Genomic DNA, 25,888 nt, shown 5'->3' with positions numbered 1-25,888 from the left:
ATTGTTCGTGTATCTTCAGCTGCATTAAACTGAGTAGTTGTACGGTGTCTGGAATGGAGGTTGCATTTTGGTGACTTGGGGATTGAGGGGGAATCCTTTTCCTTCCAGCTCAACCTGTCTGGGTTCACTAACCTCCCTGATTAAGGTGTGAGTGGGTGTTGTGTGCGTGGGCATGTTGTCTGAGTGTGTGTGTTACATGAGTGAGTGTGTGTGCGTGTGTGTATCAGTAGAGTGGGGCAGGATGACAGCAATTCTCCCTGCCAAGGTCTCTGGATGGCAGAAAACGTGTATAGAAAAGGATATCAAGTGGCCCTGGGATGGGGAGATGGTCTTATGCTTAGGTGTCCTGCTTCTCCTCTGTACTGTTCACATTTGGAAGCAGGCTGGCAGCCTAAATTGTTTCACAGAATCCCAGCAAGGTGGTTTGGAAGGTGAGGGGGAGAAGGGCGTAGGTTTGCCTCCTCATCTGTTTGACTCATGGTTGTAACTTGTCAGGACGCTGGCAGGTTTTTTGTTTTTTAGTCAAATGAAGCTTTTGTTGGATTTTTGAGTGAAAAGCATGATACACTCACATAATCAAAACCCTACTGAGGGGGAGGGGGATCTGTCTTTATTGTACAAGCAATTGTATATTCCTGAAAGCCAGAAAGTATAATTTCAAGCAAAAAAATCTAAATAGACTTCTCTTGTTAGACTGCTTGAATGTGTTTTGTGTGTGTGTGTCTGTGTGTATGTGCACGCACACGCATGAGGGAGAGGGCAAGAGAGAGAGAGAAGAGGCTTTTGCTCCTCCACCACCCGCCCTCTGAGATGAGGTGGCAGCTCACCTCATGGGGACAGTGCTGCTGTGCTGCTGGGCGGGGAGGCGCTGGGCAGCACGGATCAAGGTCTTCCACGCTCCTCCAGGGCCCGGTCTCCAGCTTCATCTCTGACCCTCCCGGAGTGTCCTGCGCTGTGTGGGCACATCCCGGGTCCTGATGCTGGAGGTACTGGGGAAGGAGTAACTCAGAATAGGACTGGCTGAGCAATGAGTGTGCATATCTGGGACAACAGCAAGTTTTTGGGACAGCTGTGTGACTCTGGCCTGTCACCAATGAGCTTTCTGACCCTTGGGCTGATCCATCAGGGTCACCTACACGACTTGTTGACCTTAGACGCCCAGAGTTGAAGCTCATGCCCTTGGACCATACTGAGGTACAGCCATCCACTGAGCCTGTGGTCACTCCCTTCATTTCTTCAAGATTGAGCACCTGCCTTTCTGTCACCCTCTCAACTTCCTAGACTGCAATTCTTGGTCCTTTTAACACCCTGTCCTCTTGCTCCTTGAGCTCCTCTCCCTCGCCCAGATGCCAGACTGCCCATTATTAAGAATTACAAAGTCTCCATAACCTCTTTTTCAACCACCTCCTAACTTCTCAGCTCTGCTCATGTCTTCCAGAACACCTATCTCCACCACCCCTCAGCGGGACCAGGACCCAATATCACCGAGCCCACCACATTTTAAATGTCCCTCACCACCCTCATCTTTTCCATTTTCTCCTTATCCAACTTCAATTCCACGGCCAGTAATGCTAGTACCCATGAACTCCCCTACTCTTGCTTGTGGTACTCACAAAGCTTCAGCTCTGGCAGAATTCAGTCTTCTGTTGACTCCACACCTGTCCCACTCCCCACCTCAACTGCCCATTCCCAGAGTTGAATATGGATGGAGAGAAAGATTACAAGCTGGTTGATTGGTGTTATTTTAAACTTAAGTGAGCCCTTACTGCTTCCTAAAAACTCAGCCATGTTCCCTAGGCCATCCACTCTCTCACTCTCCTAGACGACTGTTTCTTCACTCTCTGTCCTCCCATCTCCACCCTCACTCTCAGTTGGTGACATTGCTTCCGATTTCACTTGGGAAATAGCAAAATTAGGAGAGAACTTGCAGAGATTCCTGTTATCATATCTGTATTAGTTGGTGAGGGCTGCCATAACAAAATACCACAGACTGGGTGGTTTAACAACAGACACTTGTTTTCTCACAGTTTTGTAGGCTGGAAGTCCAAGATCAAAGTGTTGACAGGGTTGGTTTTTCCTGAGGCCTCTCTCCTTGGCTTGCAAATGGCCACCTTCTCCCTGTATGCTCACATGTCCTTTCCTTTGTGTGCGACCATTCCTGGTGTCTGTCCCTCTTCTTATAAGGACACCAGTCATGTTGGATTAGGGCCCACTTGTATGAGTAAGAGAGCCCACCCCCTTCCCCAGCACAAAGGCTTCGCAGCTTTAACCCCTCCCAGATGCTGGAGCCCCTAAGTGCAAGTTTGATAGGCAGAACAAACCCTCCCTCACCCCCTGCAGTAGTGCTTTAGTCTATTTTTAAACAGATTTGATTTTTCCGTCAAGTTCCTAAATGCCAACAAAACGCAAAGAAACAATGGGATTCCTGAAAGGTCAGATGGTTTGCAATGAAATGTTTCCTTAGTGTTTGATGGTGGAGGTTTCTGCAGTTGTGCCTTCTTCCCTTAGCTTCTTCCTGAGGCAGGTCTGGAAGGTAGCTGGTATACTGTCTCCTTCTATCCACTAAGCCTCAGCCTGCCTGGCTTTCAGACCCCCATGGATTCTGTTCCACAACCCTACCCAGGAAGGCCGCATGTCGTGTGCAGGAGACCCTGCTTGCTGTGCCATTTGTCATGCGAAGGACCCTACTCGCTGTGCCATTTGTCATGCAGGGTGTCATGCAGGGTCTCTGGTCTCTCTCCCCACATAAGAATGCAGGATATGGCTAGGCCAATAAGGAACATCCATGGAGCCATAGATAGGGGAGTCATACTACTATAGTCTCAATGGAGGCGCTACAGTCTCACTGGAGGCTGGATCCACATGACCTGCAACCTGCTGTCCACTTCTCTGCCTGCCAACCAACTGACTGACCAACCAACGCAGCTGTGGCTAATTGACTAACTGGTTACAGCTGATGGCCGTCTACTACCTGAGCCAGCACCTTTCCATGTGAGGCCGAGAGCCTGGAAACTGCTCTCTGGGACAGTCTCCACACTGCATTTAGGCCCAAAAGAGAGAAGAGCACTGGGGCAACCATAAAAGCTTACTGATAACCACTTTAGGCACCTAAGTCAAATTGAGCCCAGTAACACTGAGCTCTTTAATTGGGAGGGCAATGAGTTTAGAGAAGAAATCAATTTCCTTGGGCTCTTTTATATTTTTCTAAATTTCTCCTGGTTTTCCACTTCACTGTGGTGTTGAGAGAGGCAGAAGGAGGGAGAGAGAGAGAGAGAGAGAGAGAGAGAGAGAGAGAGAGAGAGAGAGAGAAAGAGAGAAAAGATTTTATTTTGTGAAGATTTTATTTTCCCTAATTTTAAGGAGGAAAGAAATCTCCAGTGTTTGTTTCTCAAACCAATAAACTTGCCCTGCTCCTGACTCAAATCACCTTGCAGCCCTGGCCCAGAAGACTAATGATCAATTAAAACATGGAGAAGCAGCAGCAATGACTGGCATGTATGAAAATCAAGGGGGGGGGGGGCACAAATTATAAAAGATCATTTTCTCTCCGGCCTGAGGCTGCTTCCCTTCCTTCAGGCAGGCCTCAAAGAATCAATTGCTTCGGCATTTCTAAGGAGAAAAGTATTCCAGATTTTTCTTATTAGCTCATTCCTCATTATGATGAAGGCTTTTCTCTTCACTCAGAAAATCTTCCCAGCTGCAGCTTCAGCATCAATATAAATTTGCTTTATTCAGTTTTCTCTCCCCTGAGTTAGCCTTTCTTAGTTAGTGTTTGAGTATTTTCCCCTTATTTCCTCTACTTTTATCATCATACTCCTTTCTTCACATCATTTTTTTTTTTGCCCCCTCTCCTTTTCCCCTGTCTTTCCTCATCTTCTGACTTCATAGACATAGCACCAAATGCGCAGTGGATATTAAATAAATGTTTCACAGTGGATAGTAAGTAAATATTTCAATTAATAAATGTCATAGCACTTGATCTGTAGCAACAGCTCATCCTTACTGAGCATTTACCATATGGCAGCTCGGGGCCAAGCTCCTACAAAGCATTACCCTGCTGAAACCTCCCAGTTACGAGGTTGTTAAGAGGGATGGGACGAGGGTGAGGTAAGCCGGATGCATAGGGCAGAAGGTTTCAAGAGACACTCTCAGGGTCTTGCAAGTGCAGAGTCAGTACCTGACATGCCTCACGATGCTCCCAGCCCTGGTCATTACTATTATCGCTATCTCTGCTTTAACATATGAGGAAACAAGGCTTACAGAGGGTAGGTCACTTGCCCAAGTTCACAGAGCTATAGAATACACAGAATTTGAACATAGGTCTAGCAAACTCCAGAGCCCAAGCTCTTAAGAATTGTAATTAATATGTACTTAGAGCATCCAAGGAGCTTTAAGGGTACAATGAAGCATAAGCCAAACATCTTCAGATATTTGAGGAAAGCCTCTAACACAAATCCAGAGATCTAACTAAGCAAACAGAAAAAGAAATGCAGAAAATCCTAAGGCTGAATTAAGGCAGAAAGCAAAAGAAAATTTCAAACTACAGTTTATATTCTTGAAGAATTATAAGATGTTGCATCTATAAGAGAACAGGATAAAAAATAAACATTCAGAGGATAAGAAAACACTTGTAAAAATTAAAAAGTTCATAATACATAGAAATAAATATTTCAATAGATGAGTTGAACAGTAAGGGTGAAGAAGTCTCTCAGGAAATAGAATAAGACAAAGAGATTAAGAATAGGAGAGAAGGGGACCGGACCGGTGGCTCAGGCGGTTAGAGCTCCGTGCTCCTAACTCCGAAGGCTGCCAGTTCGATTCCCACATGAGCCAGTGGGCTCTCAACCACAAAGTTGCTGGTTCAACTCCTCGAGTCCCGCAAGGGATGGTGGGCTCTGCCCCGTGCAACTAAGATTGAACACAGAACCTTGAGCTGAGCTGCCCCTGAGCTCCCGGATGGCTCAGTTGGTTGGAGTGCGTCCTCTCAACCACAAGGTTGCCGGTTCAACTCCCTCAAGGGATGGTGGGCTGTGCCCCCTGCAACTAGAAAACGGCAACTAGAAAACGGCAACTGGACCTGGAGCTAAGCTGCGCCCTCCACAACTAGGACTGAAAGGACAACAACTTGAAGCTGAACGGCACCCTCCACAACTAAGATTGAAAGGACAACTTGACTTGGAAAAAAAAAGAATAGGAGAGAAAAGATAAAACCAGAAAATCAATCCAAGAAGTCCATCAAACGAAGCAATAGAAGAAAATGTGGACCAAGCACCCAGAGAATTGAATAAAAACATAAAAGTATTGTAAAATTTGAGTGCACCAGGGATAAAGACAAGATTATAAAAACTTCCAGAGGAAGATAAAAACGATCAGAAATCAGAATAGCATTCATATTTCTCACCGTCACCATTGTTAAGTAGAAGACAATGGAGCAATGCTTTCAATAATTTGAAGGAAATGACCCAAACTGCCAATTGAATGTGAGGATAAACTAAAGACATTTTTCAGATGGGCAAAAATCTCAAGAAATTCACTTTTGATAACCCTTTCTTAATAAGCTACTGAAGGATGTGCTTCAACAAATTAGGGAGTAAACCAACAAAAGTGACCCAGGAAACATCTAGTCCATCACAGGAGAGAGGTGAAGGGAAGTCCCAGGGCAATGTGGCACAGTAGGTCTAGAGAGTTCTCAGTTCATAGCGGAGCACAGGATGGAGGCCACTGGACATCTGGATTCATGCCATAACACGGACAAATGACCTGCTAGATTACTTCATGTGTTTGCCTGTATTGAGGAAAGTTTAACAAGAATTTAGAGGAATTAATGAATTAAGACATCTGAAAATCTGAGCAGATGAAACAAGGTGATTAACTCCAGGAAAAACAAAACATTGTACATGAAAGGAAACGTAACTATAGCAAACTCTGAGGCTTAGTTATGAACAATATTCAACAATATTTACTGAGGCACATCAACATAAATTCTGAGTATTAATTAATCCAAAAGAGGTGAAATACCACCTTGAAGAATGATTGTGAATGTGCAAATGTGTATAAAATGTAAAAACGAAATTTTTCACTGCCATTGTAGGTAGTTAATATAGGTCTAAAATAGAAAATAAAATGAAACCTATGTTGCTTAAAACTATGGAGGAAAATACCAGAAAAATGTCTAAAAGAGTTTTAAGTGCTGTCCTCTAAAAAGTGCAACTCGAGGCAGCAACAGGAGGGGTAAGGGGACCTCTGTTTTTTATGATAAGCCTTGTAGCACCCTTTTGATGTTTAAGTAAGACATATTTACTATCCTGATCAAAATTAATATTAAAAGTTAATTTCAATATTAGTTTAGTTACTTGCCTTTCTTTTTTCTTCATAAAACTAGAACCTAGAGTTGGGATACATCACCTCTTTGGGCGTTTTTGCTCTTTGAACAGAATACACTGTCTTACTCCTTCCTCTATTATTAATATTACACTCAGCAGCAGTTTTAATCACCCCAAATAGTACATAATCCTCAACCCAATATTTGACTTTGAGATTAGTTTTACAGTTATATTTGACTACACTTAGGTCATAAGTTATACTGTAAAAAGCCATCTCGTAAAAAATTTAAAAGCTGTTCCCTTCTGCCTGCCTTCTCCTCCAGGGTGAAGCTCAGCTTTACTGTCTCTCTGATGGAACATACCACTTGCAGCAATACGAACCCTTCTTGCTGATTTTGCCTTCATCTGGGGTCCCACACCTTGCTTGGACCTGGCTGTCAGATTCAGAGGTCCAAACCCTTCAATCACCTTTCAGTCACTAACTCAGCAGGTGTTTATTAAGCATTCCAGGATGGCCAATGCTGGCTTAGCCAGAAACAGTCCCTATCTTGAAGGAACTCAAAATCCAGTTGAGAGAGGGGATCACAGACAAAAAAGCATCATGAACAAAGCAGCTTTAAGAGAGCAACTCTGAGATGCAGGAAGACGTGCTGTTTGCATCCTAAACAGGGATGGTGGGAATGGCCAGATCAGGCTCCAGGGAGGAGGTACAACTTGGCCTGTGTGATCAGAGGTCATGTCCTGCTTAAAACTATCTAGACTCCTAACTTGGCACCTCTCCCAACCAAAGTTAATCATACCTTCCCCTGGGCTAACGCTGTATTTTGGATATGCTTCTGGCACTGCAATCATCAAATAGCATGACAGTTGTAACTATTTGTTTACCCCATTACACCGTGGGTTCCACCAGCTCCAGGGCTATGTATTTTGGTAGCCCCAGCCCCCAACTCAGCCCAAGAGGTCAACAATGTGAGCTGAAGACTGAATATTGTTTACGGCCAGAAGGAAAATGACGAATATGGGGAAGTGGGTCTCCCCTGCCCCGACACTGGCTTTTCCCACCCTGCCAGGTTTGCATCTGCACAAGCGGATGTCGGGAGGCTGGTGGGAGAGCAGGTCAAAAAGCCAGACAGGACAGGGAGTTCTCCTTGAAGGTCATCGGAGGGGAGAGGCTGACCTCCAGCTGTGTCTGGTATATCAAAGACTCCCAGAGAATCCAGAGTCATCCCTCCCAGGCCCTGGGACCTCATATCCACCCTGTGAAGGCCCCGGAGGTTGACTGTCCTCTCTGGATTCCTCATAAACACAGAGCGAAGCAGTAGCTAGGCAGCCTTGGTGGCGAGTGGCTCTGTGGGTGGCCAGCATTGAGTGGCCTCCCCGGATCTGCTGCTCTGCGGCCACCTGAGCCCATGTTGTGAGACTGTGGAGCGGAGGAGAAGAGACACAAGAGGCTAGTGGGGCACATGGGGTCTGGCTGCTCTCAATCCCCATGGAGATACTGCCAAGGACACACACCAGGTTGTCCCAGGCAACCGTGCCTGTAAGGTGTGCCAGTCTCACCTTACATTCCTGGGCTGCCCCTGTAACAGTTCTTTAACTTTGGCCTTTTCACTAATCAAAGAGCCCTAATAACACCTCCCTCCCAGGGGTCCACCAAGCCAGGAGAGGTCGTGCAGGAGCATGGCTGACACCAGGCCTGGCTCACCAACCGCCCATGGTGGTGAACGGTCATCATTTTGTTGTTACTGTTTCCCACCCCGTTACCGTAGTACCAGCTCTCACATGAGGGAGATGCAGAGCACAGTGGTGTCCCAAAAAATGACAGGCGTTCTAACCATGACTTGCATTTTTCATAATTCTGTTTTCCTCTTGACCCAATTAAAAAAAAAAAAAAAAATGATGCTTCTTGCTCCTTTTCCTCTTGGGCCCAGGGGTTGTGCTAGTTTGACCGGCTGGGGATGGAGTGTGTCAATCAGAGAGTGTGCAGGAGGGACTCCATGAGAAGTCCCAGGAGGCAGTGCTACGCCAAGGTCAGAGTGAAAGTCAGTCTCCCAGACCTCTGGCCTCAGCTCCGCTGTCCTGGGATAAAGGAGGTTGGCACAGAGCGGGAGGGAGGGAGCAGATTTGAGTGGACAGCTGCTCTTCCCCATGCACTTTCCAGTGCCCTTCCTGAACAACCCTGGCCATTCTGGAACCACCCGAGATGCCTTTAGAAATCATCCATGCCCAGACCCCACCTCCCCCTGGATTCTGATTCTGTTGGTCTAGGATGGGGCCCAGTCACTGGTATTGGTAAATAGTCCTGCTTCGGATGGCAAAGGACAACCAGGATTGAGATCATAAGGCCTAATGGGACTTGGCTGCTGAATTAACCCGTCTGCATGTGGGAGGAGCATTTGTTCAGGAATCAGGTGACGCCGATTTGCATCCTGGCTTTGCCACTTCCAGCTGTGTGTAACCTTGGGCAGGTCACCTAGCATCCCTGAACCTCAGTTTCTTCACCTATGCAATGGAGAAGGTAACAACAGGACCTCTGTCCCAGCACTGTAGTGGGCATTAAGTGAGATCAGGCATGTAAAGTAGTCAGCACAATACTTAACAGGCCATTACCATCAATTCCTATTAATACTAATTATTATTATCATTTGGCAAAAATGCTCTTATTTTCAACCTGATTTTGCAAGTGGAGAAAGCTTTGGGATTATTCAAGGCACTCATCTAAGGGATTCTGCAAATGACCATGTGAACTGTGCCACCCTGGGCCAGTTCTTTTCTCCCCACTCTACCTGTAAGTTCCAGGAAAATCCCCCCAGATCTTTTTGTCCCTGATGGTGGCAGGAATGTAGTTCCATAATATACTGTTACAAAAGCATTTTTCAGGCGTTATCTCGTTTAACACTAGCCCCTGCCCTCATGACAATTCCAGAGCCGCTCTCTGCCTGGGTAACAAACTGAGCCACTTCGCTGGGTACAACAGGTACAGAAAAGCCATGAAAAGAGACAAATTTGGCCCCAGCTCTGGCCTTGTGAAGCATGAATCTCAGACACATGCACGTGCTGCCCGATCACTCTTGCTGTCACCTTATACGCATGCAGCATTTGGGCTTAAAAAAGCAACTCTCATTTCCTCTCCAGGAAGGGTGCTGTGCCCTGGCTGCATCCTGCTCTCCCCCTCCAGCAGGTGGTAACAGGGGACAGGGTGCACTGAGGGTCCAGACGCAGGCACACAGGAGCAAGGAAATCACGGAGTCATAGAGCAGCGAGGGGAACACAGACCCCGGCCCTTCTATGGCTTCTCTTCGTCCCAGGGGCCGCATTCCCATAGTGTCTCTCCCCACTCAGCAGACAGATCTCAACAGCAGACTGCTGACTAGACAGTTGCTTACTGGGCACTGCTCCAGAGGAGAGATGGAGGCAGGGGGGACACGAATCAAGGAACCAGGAAAGGTCAGAAGTCACTTCCTGAGGAAGGAAGAGGCCTGTTGAAGAACTGAAATGAGGCCATGTGATTGGCATGAACGAGAGCAAGAGTGGGGGCCAGGGAGGTAAGTGGGGTGAGCGTGTGGCCTTTCAGGCTGTGCACATGACCTTTCTTTACTCCTAAGACAATGGGAAGCTACTGAGGGTGCTGGCAGTGGGTTTGCCATGACCAAACGTTTATCTTTCATGTTGGCTTCAGTTCCACGTATAATCCCTTTATTCTTTCCAAGAAAAGCTCCACCTAACAGAGCCAGCATCATAGGTCAGGCTGCGTGCTAAGTACTCCACCTGCATGAGCTCCCACTTCCATGGGACGCCACAGCATGTCCACGAGGAGGCTGGGGCCTTATTTTGTCCCTGGTCCACACCAGGTCTACTGTCCCCTTGCAATGAAGCGAGGGGCTGTTTTCAGCTCCCTTGGTGTCAGAGTGGGTGAGCCAGACTTACCCCCTTCTGATGTCACATTTAACATTCTCAGCATCAAAGTTTCTCCAAACCAGAAGAACCCCTGACATTCACCGTTCACACCCTGTTCCCTGCTGCTTCAACGCTCTCCTCTGAAAGCCCCCAGTGGGTGTCAGGAGGCCAGCGGAAAACACCCCTGTGGATTGAGTGTTTAGATGTAGTAGCCACAGAACTTTTCTAATCCTTCCCATCCCAAGTGAACTACTCCCCACCCCCCCACCCAACCCAGATGGCAGACCTCCCTCCCCATGTGGGAGCTGAGGCTCCCTGGCCAGCTGACCTCAAGGGTGATGATGTCTGAAACAGGAGCCGGGAGGGGCTAAGCCAGTTATGTGTGAGCCTGGCAGTTAATGACGTCACCATCCCCACCTTGGAGAAGGTGAGGGCTGAGTTCGTTCACTCATGAAGTCTACAAGCACCTACTTCTGAGCCCAAATAGGAATGAGGAAGGGCTGATGAAGGATGTCCCCTAAACAACCACCATATTGTTCAAAAACGACCAAGCACTTGGCACTTGATAGATACGGTACTTATCCTAATGACAATCCATTTACAGATGAGGAAACTGAGGCTCAGAGTGGTTATTTAGTTCCAGTCACAAGCATCTTAAGTGGCACAGCTGGGATTTGAGCCTGAAGTGGTCCATGTTCCAGAGCCTATAATGTTCAGTGACAGTACATCCCTTTCATGGGTACAGAGTGGCCTGAGCCTCTCTGGGGAGCAGGAACCTGAAAAGAGGCATTGTTCCTATTGTTTAAATTAGTCAGCACTTACAGTCTAGCAGCTCAGCCCCAACTGGCTAAATACATTCCAGCAACTAATTGCTGAGGCAGCACTGTGGCAGTAACGTCAGAGATGCCAGGAAACATTCCCTTTTCTGTTTACAACAAAGTACAAATTGTACCAGGGGCCCAAGTCCTATACAGGCAGGTAAGACAAGCCCTGCCAGTACCAAGTTACAAGGCATCCAGGACCCTACATTGCGTGCAGTCACAAAAACGACTTAAATGATATTTTGACTTTCAAAATATGATCCTGAAATGGATCGTGTAAAGTAGTGTGCTGCACGTCATTGAAGAGTATCCAATAGATCCTGGGTGTTGCCAGAGATGTGGTAAAGGTGCTTCCCGGTCATCCAGGTAGGGCAGATTAGATGGCATCTACAGTCTGAACAAAGCTAATGTAGGAACCAGTGTGCACGCCCATATGTGTTTTGGACTGGGGAAAGGGAGGGGCAAGCTGAGTATCTGCGAGGGTCTCCAGATGTCCCTCCCTAACTTCAACTGTTACTATTCTACTTTCTTACTATAAATGGGAGGGCTTATGCTAAAAACCGTTTGAAAACCACTGCTAGAAGGGAATGGTGAGTTAAAGAAGAATTGTAAGCAAAACAGTGACATGGTAAGATTTGTATTTTAGGAATATTGCTCTGCTTGCAGGGTGGAGGATGGATTGGAGGGAAGCAAGAGTGGAAGTGTTAAGTCAGTTGGGAGGAGACTGCATACTGATGGCAGCCAGAACTAAGGCAGCAGTGGAGAGAAGGGGCAGAGTACAGGGGTAATTTGGAGGTAAAATTAGAGGGGCAGTTCCTGGAATATGCAAGATGAGAAAAAGGAGGCATCGTACATAATTCGTTGGTTCTGGTCTGGAAGCATGGTGGTGGGAGTTGGGGCACACAAGAGAGGGGCAGTTTCTAAGGAGGGTGGATGAACTGAGGGCAAGTGGGTATGACATCTCTGTGGGACATTCCAAGTACAGACGGTAAACTGGCAGCTGCATATTCAAGTCAAGACCTCAGTGCAGAGCTCTGGGCTCTAGATAGACACTTGGGTTTTCAACATAGAAATATCATTTAAGGTTACATGAATGGATGGGGTAACCTGGGGGGAAAGTATAGCTAGAAAGGGGCCCAGGAATGAGCCCTGAGAAACCCCAACATTAAGAGGAGGGTAGGAAAAGGAACACAGTGGTCATGTGTTAGTGGGCAGCTGAATTTAAGAGTCTGAAGCTCAAGAGAAAGAACTAGATTCAGATTTGTGTCATCAGCAGCTATGGTGTCATCGAAATGATGGGAGAGGATGGGAATGAAAAGAGCAAGCCTTGGAAACATCAGCTTGTCAGGGGACAGTGAGGCAAAGAAGACTTACAAGGAGATGGTGAAGGGTCAGCCAGAACAGTACGTGAATGAGGACAGAGTAGTCTCAGGAGCTGGATCAGTGAGGGTACTTTGGGCTGCAAGTTAATAGAATAGCTGACTAAAATTGGCTTAGGTAATAGGAACGTTAATTCTCTCACAAAAGGTCCAGAGATAGGCAATTCCACGGCTGTGAGTTCAATAGCTCAGTAAGTCAGGCGTCTCTTGGGCTTTTCCTCTCATTAGCAACATGGCTATGGCAGCTCCAAACATCAGTTTTTCACCAATAATGTGGTTTTCTCTTTGTATCTCTCCTTCCCCTTAATCAGAGAGTAAATTTTGCCCATAATCTCTCCCAGCTAGACTCTCCCTCACATCCCATTACCCAGTTGTAGCTGCAAGGAGGCTGGCAAAGTGATAACTAGCATTTCAGTCACACAGTGGAAACTGAGCTCTCACTGGAAGAAGATGAGAGAAAGGCTGTCAGTCAGGAGGACAACCAACAGGGCCCATAGAGTCGAGTGCTTCCAGGGGCAGGGGTGGTAAATAGTTTTCACTACAGGAGCATGGCTCAGTCCATAAACACAATGATTTAATAATACGGGTGTAGCGGATATTTTCTAAAGCTCATCTAGTAGATTGGGGAAGGAATAGAAACCGAATTACAAGTGAATGGAGAAGTGAATGGGGAAAAGACAGTGAAATAGGTAGTATAGACCAGTGGTTCTCAACAGGGGAGATTTTTGTCCTCCAGGGAACATTTGGCAAGGTTTGGAGACAATTTTGGTTGTCACAATTGGAAGTTGTTGACAACTATCACAAATGTGTGTGTGAGGGGCTGTCACAACTGTCACTACAGGTATCTGGAGGCATTTGCCATCTTCCCAACCTGAAAGGAATGCATCTCTAGAGTAGATACCAGGGATGTTATTAAACATCCTGCAGGGCTGTTATGGACTGGATGTTTGTGTCCCCTCCCCTCCCTACCCCTGCTCCAATTCATATGTCGAGGCCCTAGTCCCCACTGTGATAGCACTCAGAGGAAAGGCCATGTGAGGAGCTGGCCCTGCATGCCCTCACTAGGAGACAACCCGCACTAGAAACCAAACCCTGCCAGACCTTGCTCTTGGTCTTCCAGGCTCCATAACTGTGAGAAATAAATTTCTGTTGTTTAAGCTGCCCAGTATTTTTGTATTTTGTTATGGAAACCCAAGCAGACTGACAAATGCACAGGATGGGCCCAACAACAAAAAATACCTGGTCCAGAATGCCGCCCTGCTGAGGCTGACACACCCTGGTGTGGGCTATCCTTTCAAAAAGTCAGGTGGAGTGGGGAAGCAGAGTGAAAATTGCAGTGGCAAGGAAGAGACAACAGCACAGTCCTGGGCTGGGGGAACAGTACAGAGGAAAGGGCTGGAAATTCTGAAGAGAAGGTTGATCATTGATGGGAGAGGATCCTGGAGAGCCAGGAGGGGTAAGTAACAAGTTGAGTTGAGGGGAGGCCTCAAACAGGAAGAAGAATACCTGCAGCCCAAAGGCTGAAGAGGAGAAAACAGGAAGCGGGGTGGAGGCAGGGGTGGGGTGGAAACTAATGGTTATTCTTGTTCCAGGACCACCATTGCCTAGAGTAACAGGAGGCAAGGTCATCTTCTGAGGGTGAGAGGGGCAAGGAAAAGGGGAAGGGACAGTCTGGAAGTGTTTCTAAGGGAGGCCAAGTGGGAGGGCAAGCCAAGTGTAGGAAAAGGACTGTGGAGCCTGCTGAGAGCCTGGCTGAGGTTGGAGGCTGTGGTCTGTGGTGGCCACAGTCCTCGTAACTATGTGACTTTCTCCAAAATGCTCAGCACCCAGAGTGGGCCAGGAGAAGGTGCACAGTGGGACTAATAGGTAGGTCAGTGGCTGAATGTGCAAAATGCAAAGGAGCTCAGAGAAGGGACAGGGAAATTGTTCAGGTGATTGGCCCGGTGGCCTAGGCCCTGGGCAAGTCATTTAAACTCTCAAGCCCTCAGTTTTCTCATCTGTAAAATGGAGTTAATGGTACCATTTTTCTCTATTACCTCATGGGGTGGTCATGAAGTTCAAGTGACAGGGTGTATGAGAGGCACTTTGTAAAATTGTGACTCCTTCCCTAAACACTATGCATTATTATTAGTCCTTGGAGGACTGGCTGGCTACCAGGACTTTCATGATCAGCTTCTGTAAGTATCTGTTAGCTCCACTGCCCTCCTCCACTCCTGAGTGTTCAACACTGAGGATTTCTGCCCTGGCATGCCAGGTGGACAAATGAATTATCCCAGGACACACAGCAAACATGCAGACTTTCCCTCTCTCTTGGGTGTCATGTCAGTGGCTGCATAAGAAATCCTGCTGCTGCCCCAAACTTCCCTCCTCCTCCAGGGGACAGGTCTCTTTTTATTCTGTGTCTTGAGTCTATTGTGCACAACTCTTTGATGAGAACTTGGAAGGGAGAGGATGTCTTCATTGCCACCTGCTGCATAATTTAATTAGAGCTTCACTAGAGCCAAAGAGAACCATGGAAAGGGAACAGAGGAAAAAGTGAGAAAAAAAGGGGTGGGGAGTGAAGAGCAGCTGGAGATCCAAGGTGGCAAAGCGTTGGAACTAGACAAATATGGGGAAACTGGGCAAGGTGGGTGTTCGATGAGCTTCTTTTGCCTAGCTTTGTGATGTGTTCTCTTGATCCCTCAGATTTGACAGAGTCTAGGTGACAGGCAGTGGGAGCCCAGGCCAGGGCAGAGATGGGAGAAAGAAGGGCTGGGGACAACCAGGAAATAAAGACACTGGGGAGAAGAATGGAGGAATTGGAAGAAAGGGAGGGTCATAATGGGAGTGCCTAAGACACCGGAAATAGGGTCGCCAGAGCAGAAACCGGTTTCAAACGGAAGATCAGGTTAAGAATTGTTATTCCTTGTATTTTTTGGCTATCATTTGTCTAATAATAATAACAACTTCCATTGTGGAGCATCTATTCTGTACCAGGCACATTACCTACGGTAGCTTATTTAACCATAAGCCATGAGGTAGCTGTCAGTATCCCCACTGCCAGGTGAAGAAACTGGGGCTGCCAGAGGCCACGTGACTCGCTCTGGGCCACGCAGCCAGGAGGAGGCACAGCCCCTGGAACCCAGCTCAGAGGCCTCAAAGACTGTGTCCCAGCACCTGCGTCACTCCACGGATAATTTTCCAACAACTTCTCCGCATAAACGCCCAGCTCCTTGTTCCTCTCCTCATATGTCGGTTGGCTCTTTCCAGGCCTTAGGCCTCACCTGGACATCCCGGTGGCCACACTGCATGGCCAATGACTGCCATCACCTCAATTTCTTAGGGACACTGACGACAATCACAGACTAAAACTCAAAGGAATACATTTCAATAGCAGATTCACAGGCCCTGAAACTATGAATAGAGGAAATCATTTTGAACAAGGGGCTTTCATGTCATTGTCTCTACAAGCCATTAATTGATTATTTTATCCATCCCTCCATTTACTGAGAATCACTGTCGTATAATGGTTAAGAACATGGACTCTCAAGACAGATTGTCTGGATTCAAACCTGGCTTCCCATTAGTGAGTTGTATAAACCTCATCTTTTGTGTCTCAGTTTCCCCATTTGAAAAATGATAATAATACCTCCTAGAAGAGGTGAGGGTTCGTGGGGTAATGTACCTAATGCACTCAGAATAGTGGTTGGCCCAGTAAATGCTAATCTATGCCAGCAGATACCAAGTCCAGTGTGGCATAGATCCTGCCCTTGAGATGCTCACAGTTTAAGGAGGGCATCAGGACCGCTCTGTCCCTCCCACCTACCAGCCAGGACAAGGACACCATGAGGCCAGAGAGCCCTCAGCCTCTTCAAGGACTTTTCTTTCAGAGGCAGATGCTGCAGCCCAAGCTGGAGCCCAGAGGGCCAAAATGCCACGTTGGAGCTGGGCACCTGCACCAGCCCAGCCTTTGGGTGTTGGCTCCAACCCCCAGGCACTACGGCCTATTTGAGACCGTGCAGAAGTGTGCATGCCTCTGATAACTTTCTTCTCTGAACCCAGAAGCATCTTGCCTGGCTGAGGTAGGAGAGGCTTTTAGGAGGCCAGGCTGGCTCTAACGAGGGTTCACCTCCCCAGGGAGGCTGGCTGATGAAGACAGAGTCCCAGGCTCAGAATGCTGACCCCGGGCACCTCACAGCAGAAGGCAGAGCCCAAGCACAGAAGCCACCGCCGTAAGTAGGGCACTGACCTGGGCTTTGTTGCCTGCCAGACATCCGCTGCCCCCAGTGCTTTGTGCCTCGGCTCCTGGCTGCTGCTCTATCAAGGCGACAGCCTCTGATCTCCTCCTTTTGCTGCAGCTCAGGCAGAACGAGGCTGGAGTCTCATTTGTCTGTCTGAGATGGAGGCTTTCAGAGCCAGGCGACTTGGAAAAATGAGGTGACAAAAGAAGCCAGCCAGCAATTAGGTAATGCCAGCCTGCCTGCTGGGCAGCCCCACATGAAATCTGTCCCTGGAGTTCACTGAGGGACTCAGGGGAGAGTGGACACATGGATTCTGGGGTTGGAGGTGCACAACCACGTGTTGGAGGAGTGGCCAGAGTGTGTTGGAACAAAAGGACCCTGGGAAATGGCTGGTGACCTCTGAGTCTCACCTGTATAATGGGGTGGAGAATGCCTCTCTCCCTGGGGGTGCCTAATCCTATTGTGGTCACAAGTGACACGACAGGTGGTCATCAATGCCTGGTTCTTTCTTTCTCTAGTATGACTTCTGGCCAGCAGCTTGCAGGCAGATGAGCTAACAGCAGGCAAGCGGCCCCCAGGCGCAGGGCTGGTCAGTGAGGACCTTTCAATCCCCATCTTCAGCCAGTCCTGGGCTGGGAGCTGAAGGGCTGTGCTGGGAACTGTAAGGAAGGGCCTCTGGAGATGGTGAAAGCTTCTCCCACACAACTGCAAATTCTTCACCTGCTTTCCTCTCAGCTTTTCCATCTTGGACCAACAAAATCCTTTGCTTACTCATTTCTCTGATTTTTCCCCCAGGCTAGTCCTCCTATAAATAATAATAATAGTAATAATAATAATAATCGTTACCCAAGGCTTAGTTCTTCCTTCCTGCAAAATTCACTGCAACACTCTCACCCTTGGGGACCAAGAAAGCCCCAGGACCTTTTTTCCAAATATCCAAATCTGTTTCTACAGCTAGGTACTTATTTGGGTGATTGTTTTTGTTTTTTAACAAAACATCTGGGTGTTTTTATGTGGGGGGTGGGAAAAGCCCAGAAGTTCTTTGGTCCTGCGTTTAAGTTCTGGCTTCACTATTTACTAGCTGTGCGGCTGCGGGCAGGTCACTTAACCTCTTTGAACCTCAATTCCCTCATAATAGTTTATACAAATGTTTTCCCCACATGTTGTCTCAGCAGCTTTTCAAAATAGCCTGATAACAAAGGAATTATTAGAAAGTCCTATTTTACAGATGATGAAAGAAAGGCTTTGAGGAGGTAAGTTCTCTTAACTGTGTCTCTGAGACACACTGCTACTGACAAAGCCTTGACTTGACACTGAATTCCCCACTCTTTCTATAGGATCAGGGAGGTAAGGATCTATTTCCATTTTACTTCTCAGAGTTGTTGTGAAGGTAAAATGACATCATCCATTAGTTTATTTAACAGACATTTGTTGAGGCCCACAAGTGCAAGCCTTGTTCTCATGGACTGAAGGGTTCCATAAGCCATAAGGAGCTGGACAGATTCAAGCAAGGGTGGGACCCCACCCTTCTGGGGTAGTCTGCCCAGCCATGTTGCAGAGGAACCCAGCCCCTAGCAGAACACCTGGCCCAGGGCAGGGGCTATCTTAGCCCTTGACAAGCCATTCCTTTCCCTCTCCAGGCCTCCCTTCCTAGGCCCTCGCAGTTCAGCCCCATAGCACCCTGTTGGGGAGGTACTATTTGCCCCATTTTACTGATGAAGGATTATGGACCTCAGTCTTGGCTGCATTTGAGAATCTCTAGGAATATGTAAAAGCCCAATGCCCAGGCCGAATCCCAGACCACAGAACGAGGAACTCAGGCTGGGCATGGGCATCAGTGTGTTTCCTAAAGTTGCCAGCCAATTGCGAGTGCAGCTGGGAGGAGAACAGCTGTCTTAGTGGCCAGCATCCACAGTGGATGCTGATGGCCTGGGAGTTGTCCAGGTTCTTGGGTCTTTTTTCTTGAAGGCAGTGGTGCAGGGGAGAGATTGTGCATTTGGGGTGGACTGAGGTTCCCCTCCTGCCCACCTCTGACCCTTCGTAATTGGGTGATCTTGGGCAAGTAGCCTTTGCCTCTCCCCACCTGTTTCCCCAGAGTGTTGTGGGAGTTGCTGTGGCCTGTGGGTAAAGTAACTGGCACCTATCAGAGGCTTCATGAAAGTTGGTTACCTCCCTTCCTCTTACCCTGGCTACTGCCCAAGTTTAGGTCATTTTTCTCTTTATTCACATCTCCTTCAGAGTAAGTGGAACTCAGATCAGTTCTCTCTCCTGTTGGCAGCACTGCCCAGAGGCTGGATGGACCATGGGAATCGGGAGAAGCTTTGAGGTGCAACTGATCTGTAACTGGCAGGTCCTTCTCCATGATTGGCCCAAGTCTGGGCATGGAGAGTTGAGCCAAGCAAAACAGTCTGCTCTGGGCCGCATGTGTCCTCCCAGCTTGCTGGGTACCAGGGCTTCCTTAATAAGGTTGGGGACAGTGGTCATCCTTCTCTGTCCTTGGAAGGAGGTTTTAGAAGCAAGGATTAAGGGCTATCTGGAAGGCTGGTTGGCCAGCAGGCAGCCAGAAATAACAGCTTCCTCAGGTATTTGTGGGCCAGAGGCAGTGTTACTCCAGGGTGGAGCGCAGCACAGTGCCTAGGGTGTGGTAGGAACTCAGTCAATCCGTACCTTGAATTCGTATTCTTTGTGCTTTTCTTCCCTTTCTACCCTCCTTCCTGCCCCCACCCCAGTTCTTCATGCCAGATTCTCCCCAAGTCTGTCAGAGGCATCCTTGCTGCCTCAGGAAGTCCAGAGTTTTTTAAATGTTCAAAACAAGCCTTTGAGAATTGTCTTAGTGAGTTCAGGCTGCTGTAACAAAATACCGCAGACTGGGTGGCTTAAACAACAGGAATTTATTTTCTCACAGTTCTGGAGGCTGGAAGCCCAAGATCAAGGTGCCAGCAGGGTTGGTGTCTGGTGAGAACCCTCTTCCTGACTTGCAGATGGCCACCTTCTCACTATGTCCTTACATGGCAGAGGGCGCGGGGGTGGGGAGAGAGCACTCTCTCTGGTCTCTTCTTACAAGGACACTAATTCCATTTAACCCTAACTACCTCTCAAAGGACCCACCTCTAATACAATTGCATCAGGGGTTAGGGCTTTAACATATGAATTTTGAGGGGACACAATTAAGTCCATAGCATTCCGCCCCTGCCCCCCCCCCCAAATTCATGTCCTTCTTACATGCAAAACACATTCATTCCTTCCCAACAGCCCAATAGCCTTAACTCATTTCAGCATCAGCTTCAAAATCTATAGTCCCATCTCATCTAAGTATCATGTATATCAGGTATGGTGAGTCTTGAGATTCATCCTGGGGCAAATTCCTCTCCCGCTGTGGACCTCTGAAACCAGATAAGTATCGTGTTTCCAAAATGTAATGGCAGGACAGGCACAGCATAGACATTGCTATTCCAAAAGGGAGAAATAGGAAAGAAGGAAAGGGCAATGGGTCCCAAGCAAGCCCAAAATTAGCAAAGAAAATTCCACTAGATTTTAAGGCTCAAGAATAATCTTCTTTGGTTCAATGCTCTGCCTTCCAGACCTACTGGGGTGGTGGTCCCGCCTCTGCTGGCCTGTTGAAACTGAGGTGGTTAGCCTGATAACCTCTGAATTGCCTTCAGGTTCCTTCTTCCCTTTCCTTAAAGAACAGTCTGCGTTTGCAACTGAATTAACTATGTAGTCTGCTCCTGTAGCATCAGAGAAATGAATCCAACAGAATTTCTTCATTCTGTCCTTTCTCTGTCCCCTTTAGCTGAAACTGGCAGCACCTTTGCTGGTATAATCCCAGATCTAATCCTGCCTTCCACTGAAAGGACTGATTAGATCTCTGGTCACACCCACGATCTATGAAATGGTTGCTGAGCCACACCCTTAGTGTTCTGTTCAGAACAAGCTTTCTTGTTTTTTGCAATATGACAGAATTTTCCAAATCTCCAAGTTCTGACTCCTATTTGCTTAACAATTCTTTCTTTAATTCATCTCTCTCGTTTTGCATTTTACTCTAGGGATTCAGGAGAAACCAAGCTGCTCCTTCAACACTTTGCTTAGGAATCTCCTCAGCTAAATATCCCACTTCATGGCTCACAAATTCTACCTTCCACAAAACACTAGAACGCAGTTCAGCCAAGTTCTTTGCCACTTTATAACAAGTATCACCTTTCCTCCAATTTCCTATAACATGTGCCTCATTTATGTCTGAGACTTCACCAGAATCACCCTTAACGTCCATATTTCTAGCATGCACCCCAAAACACAGTGAGAAGAGTGGCCACAGATGTGAGGGCAGTGCTGGAACAGGGCCCGGGTGGGATCCCCACAGTAGAGGCCTCACTAGTTCCCAGCCTCACCGTTACTTGACCTACCTATAGCTTAATCATAGGTCATCCCCCTGCAGCTGGAGCTCGGAAATCCCGTCCCACCCAGTTCCCTGTTTTTTGTGTTTTTTTTTCCCTTTCCCCCCTCTCCTGCAACTCCAAGTCAAGCTGTAGTCAAGTCGGTGTTTTCAGTCTAGTTGTGGAGGACGCAGCTCACTGGCCATGTTGGTATTATGAGCCTTGCGCTCTACATGGCTGAAACAGTTGGTCGCCAGCCACCAGCTGGCCGCTCACAACAGCTCACAGCAGCTCACGGCAGCTCATGGCAGCACATGACAGCTCATGCCGGCAGCTCACAGCAGCCCAGCTCCAGGTCAAGCCATTGTTCTCAATCTAGCTGTAGAGGGTGCAGCTCACTGACCCACAGGGGAATCGAGTGGGAATCGAACGACCTCGGTGTTAGTAGCACAGCGCACCAACTACCTAAGCCACCCAGCTGCCCCACCCAGTTCCCTATTTTAAAAAATTACCCTGAAATTTATGATTAATACCCTTAGGCTTATTGATTACAATCTCAATGGTCTAGCATTCTTTCCAGGCTGCACCCATCATTGTTCCTGGGTTGCTGACTCCACCAGAGAATCCTGTGGCCAGAGGGAAGGCTCCATGCAGACCCCTGGAACCATCATATAGCCTCTGGAGGAATGCCCAGATTTTCCCTTAAATACCCCATACTGGACAGAATGTTGAGGCAGTTTGTGGAGGTATTTACTGGCCGCCTTCACAGACCACCAGTATTCTGGTAATAAACACTCGTTGCAGAATCCAAGAATGGAAAGAACCCAAGCAGCACTCAGAGAGTTAGGAGAGTCAGCTTTATTACGCCGGCGGGCTCAGCGGGATCCATCCCAAAAGACTGAGCCCCTAGCAAGGCTTTGAGCAGGTTTTATGGGTTGGGGACTTCCTTGGGTTGGGGAAGGGGTAGGTGTCATCTGGTGATTGGCTCGGGGTGTGGTTTGGAAGGGGTTCTGCGGAAGTGGGCTGGGGCTTAGGCTGGGGACTTCTCTCTCCGCTGGGGCCACCATTTTAGCTCAGTTCCACGGGGCAGGGAACCATTTTAAGGTCAGTTTCCCCATCACACTTATCCTAAGACCCAAGTCCTGTGCTGGTCTATCGCCTGAGTGGCGCAGGCAGTACAAGCCCTGGACTCAGTTTCAGGAGCGAGGAGGTAATGAAGAGGTGTGGTCAAGAGGAGGGACTGGGAGGGACAGGTGTGGGTGGATTGAGATGGGGTGACCATGGTACGATGCGTCTCTGAGCCTGTTTTCTCATTTGTAAAGTGGGAATTACATAAGATAACACTTAGCAAATCCCTTCTTACAATATCTGGCAGTAGGAAGTGTAAAATAAATCCTCACAACTACATTTTTAGATATGGAAACTGAGGCACAAAGAACTTAGAAACTTGCCCCAGGTTACCAGCTAATAAGCTAGTAAATGGAAAAGCTGAGATTTGAACCAAGGCCAGCTGCCTGCAGAGTCATCTGTCCACACTTCAAACAAATTGTTGAAAATATAATGTATTCATATTTTTTATTAGGGGCTATTAACAAAATAAGATGACATTTACCAAACAAGGGAATAAATTGTCCCCTTGCGTAACCTTCAGTGAATGTTTTTCCTCTATCCTCTTTTGATAATCTAGCAACCTTTGAAGTAGAGATTATATAAAAATCCATTTGAGCTGCCATCTACCTAGACATAATAGACTCTTCTGGGGGTTCATGCCCATTGGGGGCTGATTAGGCTAAAGCTACAATGTACCCAAATCCATATACCAAACTGGAATGACATCCCAATAAAATCAAGAGGTAACAGTGCCAGCTGATATTGCTTATTTCAGGTGGCATTCAATACCGCTGAAGTATAAAGGAAGGTTTACAGCTCCCTGGGAATCCCTGCAGCACGGGCTTGCCCTGTGCTTGTAAGTTACACAGGCTTGGGGGCCTGGGCACCCTGGTTTGACTCCCACCGCTGTCAACTGCTTGTTGTGTCTCTGAGGGTAAACCCAATTTACCATCGTTCAGCGGTACCCACTGTGGTTAACACATCTACATCCAGAGGACTTTCTACAAACTCAGTGACTCTCAAAGTGAGAGCAGCCAACCACCTGCTTAAACACCTGGGGCACTTGTTAAAATGCAGATTCCATGGCTTTCCCTCTCATCCTCTGGGAACAAGCCAGGAATGTGCATTTCTGACCGGTCCTCCAAATGACCTCAGGTCAGCCCTCTCAGCCTGTACCCCATACCTCAGGCCCGTGTGGGGCCCTGGAGCAGCTGTAGAGGAACCTTTCTGGGCCCTGCTGATAACAGATCTGTCGTGGAACTTTGCTCAAGCCTCAAAATCATGAGCTCCGTGGAGGTGGCATGCCCAGGGACAGCGGCTCCTACTTAGGGCTGTATGAGTGCTGGGGGTGACCTTGGTGATGGGCTAGTGCAGGGTGCGGAAAGGGTTTTGTAGAATAGAAGCCACCTCTCCCTAGCTTTTGTCCTTTCTACCTCATTAGACAAGCCAGCTTCAGGAAAAGGATGAATTCTTCCGGGTGGGGGCCATGTAGCCACACACCCAGCAGTCACGCTGTGACTCAGCTTTGGAAGGCCGGCGCCTAGGCCTGGACTGAGCGGGACAGAAAACAAAGGACCTCCCAAACGCGCCCTCCCCGCACCTGCCCCGGGGCCTCGGTCCCCTCCCCTCCAGGAGGCGGCAGCGGGGGCTGCTGTTGCCGGGCAGGATGGGCCCTCCCGGGCGGCCGTTGGCTGTCCCAGCCGCCCCACCCCTGCCCCAGCCCTCTGAGTCACCCCCTCCCCTCGCGAGCCGAGCGGGAGCCTCAGCCGAGCCCCGCGCCTCTGCGCCTGCGCGCCGCCAGTTGCACCCCGTTTGCCGGGCTCTGGGCTCTCGGCGCAGGTGGGGAACCGGAGAACTCACCCGCCTTGGCCTTGCTGGCACGCCCTCCGGCAATCGCGCACACCGGCGGGGAGGAAACCTAGATTGTCACTGTCCGGTCACTGAGTCTTTCCCAGCCTCCCTGATGCTGGTCACACCCCCCTGCGTGGCTCTGCCGTGGGAGGAACGGCACCCACATTACACAGCCTTCAGCTTTCCCCTTTCTCCTGCCAGTGGTTCCCCAAGGTTGCTGCCCGTTAGAAACACCTGGGGAGCTTTAAAAAAACCTCTGATTCCCAAGGTGCACCCAGGCCAATTAAAATCAGAACCACGGGTGTGGGACCCGGGCAGTAGCATTTTGCAAAGCTCCCCAGATGATTCCAACGTTCATCCAGGGCTGAGGACCACAAACTCAGACCGGGGCTTTGCAAACTTGCATTGGCATTGAAATCACCTGAAATCTTAAAATGCAGGTTCCCTTCCAGTCAATCTGGGGAGGGCCTGAAAGCCTGCATTTCTGACCAGCTCCCAGGTGAAGGTGAGGCTGCTGCTGGTCTGAAGGCTACACCTGGAGCCGCAAGACACTAACTGCTCCTTGCCTCTTTCTCTTGTGTCATATTAGAGAAGACAGCGTTGGAGCACATGGACAGGAGCACATAGGAGCCACCTCTGCGGCTTCCTAGCTTGGTGAAATTGTACCCCAGTTCTTTGTGTGTCAAACAGTGGAGGTCAGCTGTATTAGGATGGGTAAGCTCTCCATTGGCTCTCATGGCAAAGTCTGCCAGGGAATGACAGACACGTTCCAAGGTCCCTCTTCCCTGCTGCCCTTCCTTATAGGAGGATTGGGTTGGAAGCCAAAATACATCACTGGCTTGGGGGAGAGGGTGCAGAAAGGAAGGAGGGCCAGGTTATGGAAGCTGGAGAAATGGGGGGTGGCGGCAAGGAGGTTAGTGGGACCATTCATGCTGGTGGTGGACTCCCCCTTTGATCTGGCTCTCCTGAGCCTACAGCCAGAATGTCTCTGCTAACCTAAAAATAAAAAGGCCTTTCAAAGTGAGAGGCAAGGAAGCATGTATTGAGATCAATAAGAATAGCTATTCAGTAATCATTAATTCAGGCAGAAGCTTAGTGTTTTGATTAGGAGACAAAGACAATGTGTATATATGAGAAAGGGAGGGGGAACAATTACATCAGTAGAATGAAGGCATTTCTATTGGCACAGATAACATAACACGGTGATGTTCATTCTAAACAATGTTTTTAATTTTCAGTTTGGTGGTCATCCGTCCAGTAGTCATAATAATTGCTTTCTTGTTATCTTTGCAGACACTTTTTTGGAGCACAAGTTTGCCTAGGCCCAATCTGAAGGTTATTTTGCCCTCTTTTGACATTCCAAAGATTTGAGACGTAAGACATGCAAGGCAGTTCCTCTGGTGTGGCAGTTCTGGCTCCATTTTAAAGTAGCTTCGTTTATATTATTGTTTACGTCTCATTTGGTGGTCCAGTGAAGAGGTTAGAAGTCAGATGCTCTGGATGAAAGCTTACTGCCTCTCTCGGGGCCAGTGGTGGCACCCATGTGCAAGGAGATTGTGCGTGTCATGAGATGTGTGCGTGCTCTGTTAGAATCTGCCCAAATGCAAGGCCCAGTCAGGATTTTCTCTTCTTGATGGCACATGAGATTGTAAGACTGCACTTCCTTTTAAATCCTAGGGTTCTAATGTAGCTCCAATGGGCAGCTCAGTAGGAAGGATTTTTTTTTCCACTTTTTAAAAATTAGTTTCAGGTGCACAAAACAAGGTAATAGTTAGACATTTATCATTTATATCCTTCACACCCCCCTCCCCCCATCCACTATCCCTCTGACATCGCACACAGCCATTATATTTCCACTGTCTCTATTCCTAATGCTGTACTCCGCTTCTTGTAACTATACACACACACACACAC

The 25,888-nt window shown here is 48.1% G+C and overlaps 1 protein-coding gene across 2 annotated transcripts in view; it reads right to left on the bottom strand.

Annotated features, from left to right (window-relative positions):
* Positions 1-24,153, bottom strand: part of LOC148757848 (uncharacterized) — a 56,722-nt gene extending 32,569 nt beyond the window's left edge. Inside the window, exon 1 of one of the 2 annotated variants that reach the window (XM_088799023.1) lies at positions 23,984-24,153. The gene's annotated coding sequence lies outside the window, so the exon portion shown is untranslated. Of the gene's footprint in view, positions 1-16,648; positions 16,859-23,983 lie in introns of those variants that run through there. The other variant, XM_088799024.1, reaches the window with a different exon arrangement.
* Between the last annotated feature and the right edge of the window lie 1,735 nt (positions 24,154-25,888).

The sequence above is a fragment of the Rhinolophus sinicus genome, chromosome 6 (genome assembly GCF_057876585.1).
Source record: "Rhinolophus sinicus isolate RSI-liver-muscle chromosome 6, RSI-T2T, whole genome shotgun sequence".
NCBI lineage: Eukaryota > Metazoa > Chordata > Mammalia > Chiroptera > Rhinolophidae > Rhinolophus > Rhinolophus sinicus.
The sequence above is the reverse complement of the archived record's forward strand: the minus strand, read 5'-3'. Positions and strand labels throughout refer to the sequence as shown.